Here is a 6,327-nt window from a genome sequence, read left to right as displayed (position 1 = left end):
TACATACTGCCGGCCTACTTTTGAGGCATTAGGCAGGAGGGCGAGAAGGGATACAACCTAAGCTCAGTACACAAAAACAGAACGAGAGGGGTAAGAAAAAAAAACAAATAGAAATCAGAGGAGGGGACAAACACGCGCCAATGCGTACACGCAGAACGCTAGCACGTAGCCTACCTCCCCTTGTTTGTACATCTAAATAAATTGACTCGCCATCCCAGCCCTGCATAAGTACATGCCCACCGAAGCTGTTGCTAACCACCCCTACAACTGCTGAGGAGGGTATGCAACGCTTTATTGCTTTAGAGTAATGGTAATTTTGACAGCGCACGCCACCGCCCATAGCGGTACTGCAACAACAATGAAATCAGTTGTTAGACTGGTTCTTTTATGTATGAAACTCTAGTGACGTCACTCCCCACGTCGCAAGCTGCCGTCGCCGCGGCAGCTTGAAGCCTGCGGGCCGGCCCGGTATTGGTATACCTCCGGTATCGGCCCACATTTTTGCCCACGCACGCCGGACACGAAAAATGCCGACCAACTAGAAGCTAACAGCTTCGCTGCAAAGTTTGTACAGAAAAACCCCTGACGATGATTGCCCATGTAAGCGAATTCACCGTATGCTTCCACTGAAAGCTATTTGCTTTTTATTAGAGTGGCTTTTATATGTACCTGGTGTCTCTTGAAAACTTGCGATTTCGTGCACACCTCGATTTTTCGCCTGCAGTGAGTCAAGTGTTGGTGAAGTCCTCCCAAAATGCCATGTGGAAATGCTGTAACCATGAGGTCACAATGACACGCATACTTCTATCGTACCAAAGAAGCACTTTGAAACGCGTGGCACGTGCATCACGTTAGTTTTTAATATTCCTTCCTCGTGGCAACTAGCGCTCTGAACGCTGTGTTAGACTATCCCCCCTGGCATGTTTCCTAGATCTACAGCTGCCTCCAGCGTGCGATGTAGCACCGTAGATCTGGATCTGATTTTGGTTTCACTGAGTAGGCCCCACCCAATCAGGTAGGGCCTTGCAAAAATTGGCCTATAGGCTCATTGGAGTGTCCCTCCCCGCGGTAACCTTTAGTAAAAGGCGAAAGGTTAATGCGTGTGGCTGCTGAGGAGAGACCTGAGCGATGATGAGTAAAACACTGGGCTTAGCAGGGCCGCACTAGAGCAGACCCTCGCACTTTAACAAGTTTTTAGCCGTAGTTTTGACGTTAGGAATTAATTTTGTACATTTTATTATAGATAATTATTTATACCAGCCGACAGAAGTAACTTTTGTCTACAAGGCCTTTATTTGAGCTTTATTAGATCATTAGATTTTAGAGCGTAGTATTGGAGAAAGTGTTTAGCGGCACCATGTACCAGGACCCCGGAGCAGTGCTGGCATGTCTAGCGCGCAACGAAAGCAGTTTTTAAACCTTGGTAGAAAGCTGGTCAGTGTGTTATGTGGCGATTTCTAAGCGTGCGTTTATTAGACAATGGGTAGAAAGCATCCGGCAGTGGTGCTTCGGGCTGCTGTGCTTAGGGAGCCGTGTATGAGAACAGTAGGACATATAATTTAAGATTATTCGCCTGCTTTAGCCATCATAAGTCTATCTATCTATCTATCTATCTATCTATCTATCTATCTATCTATCTATCTATCTATCTATCTATCTATCTATCTATCTATCTATCTATCTATCTATCTATCTATCTATCTATCTATCTATCTATCTATCTATCTATCTATCTATCTATCTATCTATCTATCTATCTATCTATCTATCTATCTATCTATCTATCTATCTATCTAGTTTACCAGCTTAGGCCATTAGGTATGTGTTCGTGGTCGTGATGACGTCGTGGTCTTTCCATCGTCGTCATTCTATCTTCGTCATCATACTCTCGTCATGCCGTCATCGTCATACTATCGTCATCATTTCAGAATCGTCATCGCGTGGTCGTCAGACCAGCTTCCTCGTTCCATCGACGTCATTCCGTCGACATCATACAGTCGTCGTCACGCCGTCGTGCTGATGGCCGATCTTCGCAAGTGAGTTCCGTAGCAAATATGGCTGATGCTGAGAGAGATAGAGTACCTAATTGTCGTTGTGGTAAGGGAGTCGAAAACCCTTAATCTACGGTCTCACTGGCGGCGTAGTTCAGCGCTGGGCTGACATAGTCCACGAGGTACGTTCGGTCTTGTAGGCTGGCTGTCCGAGTCAGCCACTCGGCGGTCGTATTGGGGTGAGTTCAGTGTGGTATGGCAGGGGAGTGGGAGAAGGAAAGCAGCCCCAGAGAACGTGCCGTGGAATCCACAATGTCGGCAGAGCGGAGGCTCATCTGTGAGGAGGCCACGAAGGAGGTGTATGCGCGCAGGATTGAGCAGTGTGTTTTTTCCAGGCGAATGAGGGTACCCTGTGTGCGAGTGAGGCCAGCGCAAAGCTTTGGAAATTTTACATAGTGCTGAGGCGGGTATGCAGCGCTTTATTGCTTTAGAGTAATGATAATTTAGAGTAATGGTGATAATTGGAGTAATGGTAATTTTGACAGCACGCCACCGCACACAGCGGTGCTGCAGCAACAATGAAATCAGTTGCCAGGCTGGTTATTTTATATACGAAAGGCTAGTGACGTCACTCCCCACGTCGCAAGCTGCCGTCGCCGCGGCAGCTTAAAGCCTGCTTCAAATCCGCCTCGGGTCGGCCCGGTATTGCACTACCTCCGGTACCGGCCCACTTTTTCGCCCACGGACGCCGGACACGAAAAATGCCGACCAACTATAAGTAAAAGCTTCGCTGTGGAAATTGTACAGAAACCACAGACGATGATTGTCAATGTAATAGAATTGCCGAATGCTTCCGGAATATTTAAGTGGCTTTTATGTACCTGGTGTCTCATGAAAACTTGCCATTTCATGGACACGTCAACTTTCACCTCCAGTAAGCAAAGTGTAGGTGAAGTCCGCCTAAAATGCTATATAGAATGTTCACACGCATGCTTCTACTGTGCCAAAGAAGCGCATGGAAACGCGTGGCCACGTGCATCACGTTAAGTTTTTCATATTCCTTCTTCGTGGCAGCTAGCGGTCTGAACGTTGCGTTCGACAATCCACCCAGAGATCTGCGCTGTTACATTATATTCGCGACCTCTTAATGAGAGATGGGTCAATACTTTCACAACTCTCGCCAACGTGTGAAGTAGCCCATTCAGCACCTGAGAATTGGTTCTGATTTTGGTTTCTAATCGCAGGCCCCACCCAATAAGGTAGGGCCTTGCAAAAATTTGGCCTATAGGCTCATTGGAGTGTCCCTCCCCACGGTAACCTTTAGTAAAAGGCGAAAGGTTAATACGTGTGGGTGCTGAGGAGGGACCTGAGCGATGATGAGTAAAGCACTGGGCTTAGCACTGCCGTAATAGAGTGGACCCTCGGATTTTATCAACTTTTTAGCTGTCATTTCATCGTTAATAATTAATTTTGCATATTACATTACATATAATTATTTAGATCAGGTGACAAGCAACGTCTGCCTACAAGACCTTTATTTGAGCGTTATTAAATCATTCGTTTTCAGAGCGTAGTATTGCAGAAAGTGTTTAACATCACCATGTACCAGGACCTCGGCGCAGTGCTGGCAATGCTAGAGTGCAACGAAAATAGTTTTTAAACCTTGGTAGAAAGCTGTTGAGTGTGTTATGCAAGGAGATTGAAAAAACATTTCTTTTCAACCTGCTTGGTGTAATGTGGCAATTTCTAAGCGTGGCATTATTATACTCACGGACAAATTCCTGTGGCAATGAAGGGGAAGCTATGGGCGCGTGGCTGCTGCACGTGTGTTACCACGCCTAGTAGTCCGGCAGCGTTTGACAGTGCTTTTGGTTGCTCGGAACACGCTGAATCGACGCAGGTTCTACGTGCGACGGTTTCGCGTTTGCACAGACGCGGAAGGGAAAGGCCGCAAAAGTAAGTAAACTTTACACTCAGTGGTGTGTTTTGTCTTATTTAACTGTTGCTAGTAAGGTGTTTATGTTTTCTCTGCCCAGCCTCAACTTCCGTGGATTAAAACGCGGAACTCTTTTGAGAAGCGCGCTCATGCTCACGCCGCCTAGCAGAAGAAACCCAGTAATTTAAATAACTCTGCGTCTGACGAAAATAAAGTTTTCCCTCCTCCTCCTCCATGCACTTGTGCACACTTTGCCTCCGTAGCTTTCCCTACATTGCCGCAGAAAGTTGTCCGCGAGTATAGACAATGGGTAGAAAGGATCGGGCTGCTGTGCTTCGGGCTGCTGTGCTCCTCCTCTCCCAGTGCAGGGTAGCCAACCGGGCGTTGCAACCGTCCCAGCCCGGATTCGATTCCCACCCAGACCGAAACGTAACAATTTTTTTTCAAGGCCACTAATTTACTTTGTTTACGGGAAACCTCCCTGAGAAATGTGACGTCAATCCGAGCATTTTCTGCGGCGTCGGCCATTTTTCGTCACTGCGCAGTTTCGCCAGGGTCACCGCCAAGCGTACGCCAAGGGCAGCGCCAACATAGACACCTAAGGCTTTCGCCTTAATAGTTCAATAGTGAATAACCCATCATTCGGCGTGTCTTTAACTCGCGTCAAACGACCGCGGAGTAGTTGTTGTTGCCTATCATGTCTGTGGCTCCTACCCACGATGAGGGATTGGCCAAGGAATGGATGGATTGGAGAAATCATGCAATCTCCGTCATGCGATTGTCGTCAGCGTCGTCGTCTTGCTGCTGTCGACATACATGCTCGACACAACTGCTCGGCTTACTATCGGTCCACCCGGTAACACTCTGCGGAAACCTAAACGACCCTAGATAGCCGCAGCTAGCTGCGATTGCTTCACATAAAATTGATTCCCAGAGTGCGTGGGACATGCGAAATTTTCAATTACGACTAGGCTTCAAGATTATCGCGTGACGCTCCCTCCCATTTTCCTTTCGCCCAGGATGTTAACCATCTGGACTGCAAAGTGTTACGGTAAGCCTTTCTTCCCTTTCCTATATCCCTACTCTCCCAGTGCAGGGTAGTGAACCGGGCGTTGCAACCGTGCTCACCTCTGTCTGCATGAGCTGGAATGAAGAAGATGAGCAGAACACAGAGGCCAGAGAAAACCTGTTGTATATTCAACAAAATATCAAAATCTTGTTCTTCGAGCGAAATGACAGAAATTAATGACGTTCAATCACTCACGCTTAGAAGAGACAGGGACCTGAATTCCTAAAGCCTACTTTGAGCCAACATATATAATCCCTTGTAATTGGAGATCGCAGGGAGAGGCCTTCGTCCTGCAGTGGACATAAATATAGGCTGATGATGATGATGATGATGATGATGATATAATCCCTTTACCCATTTCCATATTCGTCACAGTTATCGATTATAGACCCACTCGCCATCGTAGTCGGGACGTGCCAACACCGTTTCATGCACGAATCAAAAACATACAATAGTATAGTAGTAGTAGTAGTAGTAGTAGTAGTAGTAGTAGTAGTAGTAGTAGTAGTAGTAGTAGTCAAACTTTATTATATTCAGAAACCGGACAGGCTCCTACCCCAGTCCCAGGAGGGGGTAGGGGGGGGGGTTAAAGATGGAGTTTGTCCAGTAGGGTGGCGCCCCTATTCCAAGGCCCCACTATAGCACGAGCCATCAGCTCAGCTCGTTGGATCAGTCGTAGCTGATCTGCCAGGGCCGGGCTAGGGAGCCTACATGCAACGCCGTTTTAAAACGGCGCTTGCATGTAGGTTCCCTAGGCCGGGCTAGACAGCAGCGCCTCCTATTCGTTCCATGTGCCGTTTGTTTCGTGTTCTTCTCCGTGTTCTGCACACTCCCACGTGATGTGAAAGTGTTTTCTTTTCCCCCCATGCTGTACCAGAATGCCATTGTTTAATTGGATCTAGGTCCTAATCTCGCAATAATAATTTTTGGTTTTAAATGCGAACCATTTCTTGGCGAAAATTTGCTACTTTGACCGTATCTATCTATCTAGCCGCCTACGACTTTGTGCTATAATGGTCGTTTGTTAACTTCGTATGTACCAAAATTGGCATACTATGACAGGGGTGTATGATAAACACAAATGATATGCCATGACATGAATATCATGACATACGTGTCATGTAGGTCATGACGATGACCCAGCGAAAAAGGTTAACACTCAAAAACCACTCAAATGGGTTGGGACGTGGGTACTAAGTGAAGGAAACACTACATGATGCTGGTAAAAGTAACAGTCATGAGCATGACTCAGGAAAATGGCAATGACTAAGCGAAAAAAGATTAACACTCAAAAACAACTGGAATGGGTTCGGACGTGGGCACTAACCACC

The 6,327-nt window shown here is 46.8% G+C and overlaps 2 pseudogenes; both read right to left on the bottom strand.

The window, feature by feature from the left end:
• Positions 1–1,001: 1,001 nt before the first annotated feature.
• LOC119446983 (U5 spliceosomal RNA) lies at positions 1,002–1,129 on the bottom strand (annotated as a pseudogene).
• A 2,107-nt stretch (positions 1,130–3,236) lies between these two features.
• On the bottom strand, positions 3,237–3,365 carry LOC119446972 (U5 spliceosomal RNA; annotated as a pseudogene).
• Between the last annotated feature and the right edge of the window lie 2,962 nt (positions 3,366–6,327).

This window comes from Dermacentor silvarum, chromosome 3, assembly GCF_013339745.2.
Source record: "Dermacentor silvarum isolate Dsil-2018 chromosome 3, BIME_Dsil_1.4, whole genome shotgun sequence".
Taxonomy (NCBI): domain Eukaryota; kingdom Metazoa; phylum Arthropoda; class Arachnida; order Ixodida; family Ixodidae; genus Dermacentor; species Dermacentor silvarum.
This window is presented reverse-complemented; position numbering and strand designations above follow the sequence as displayed.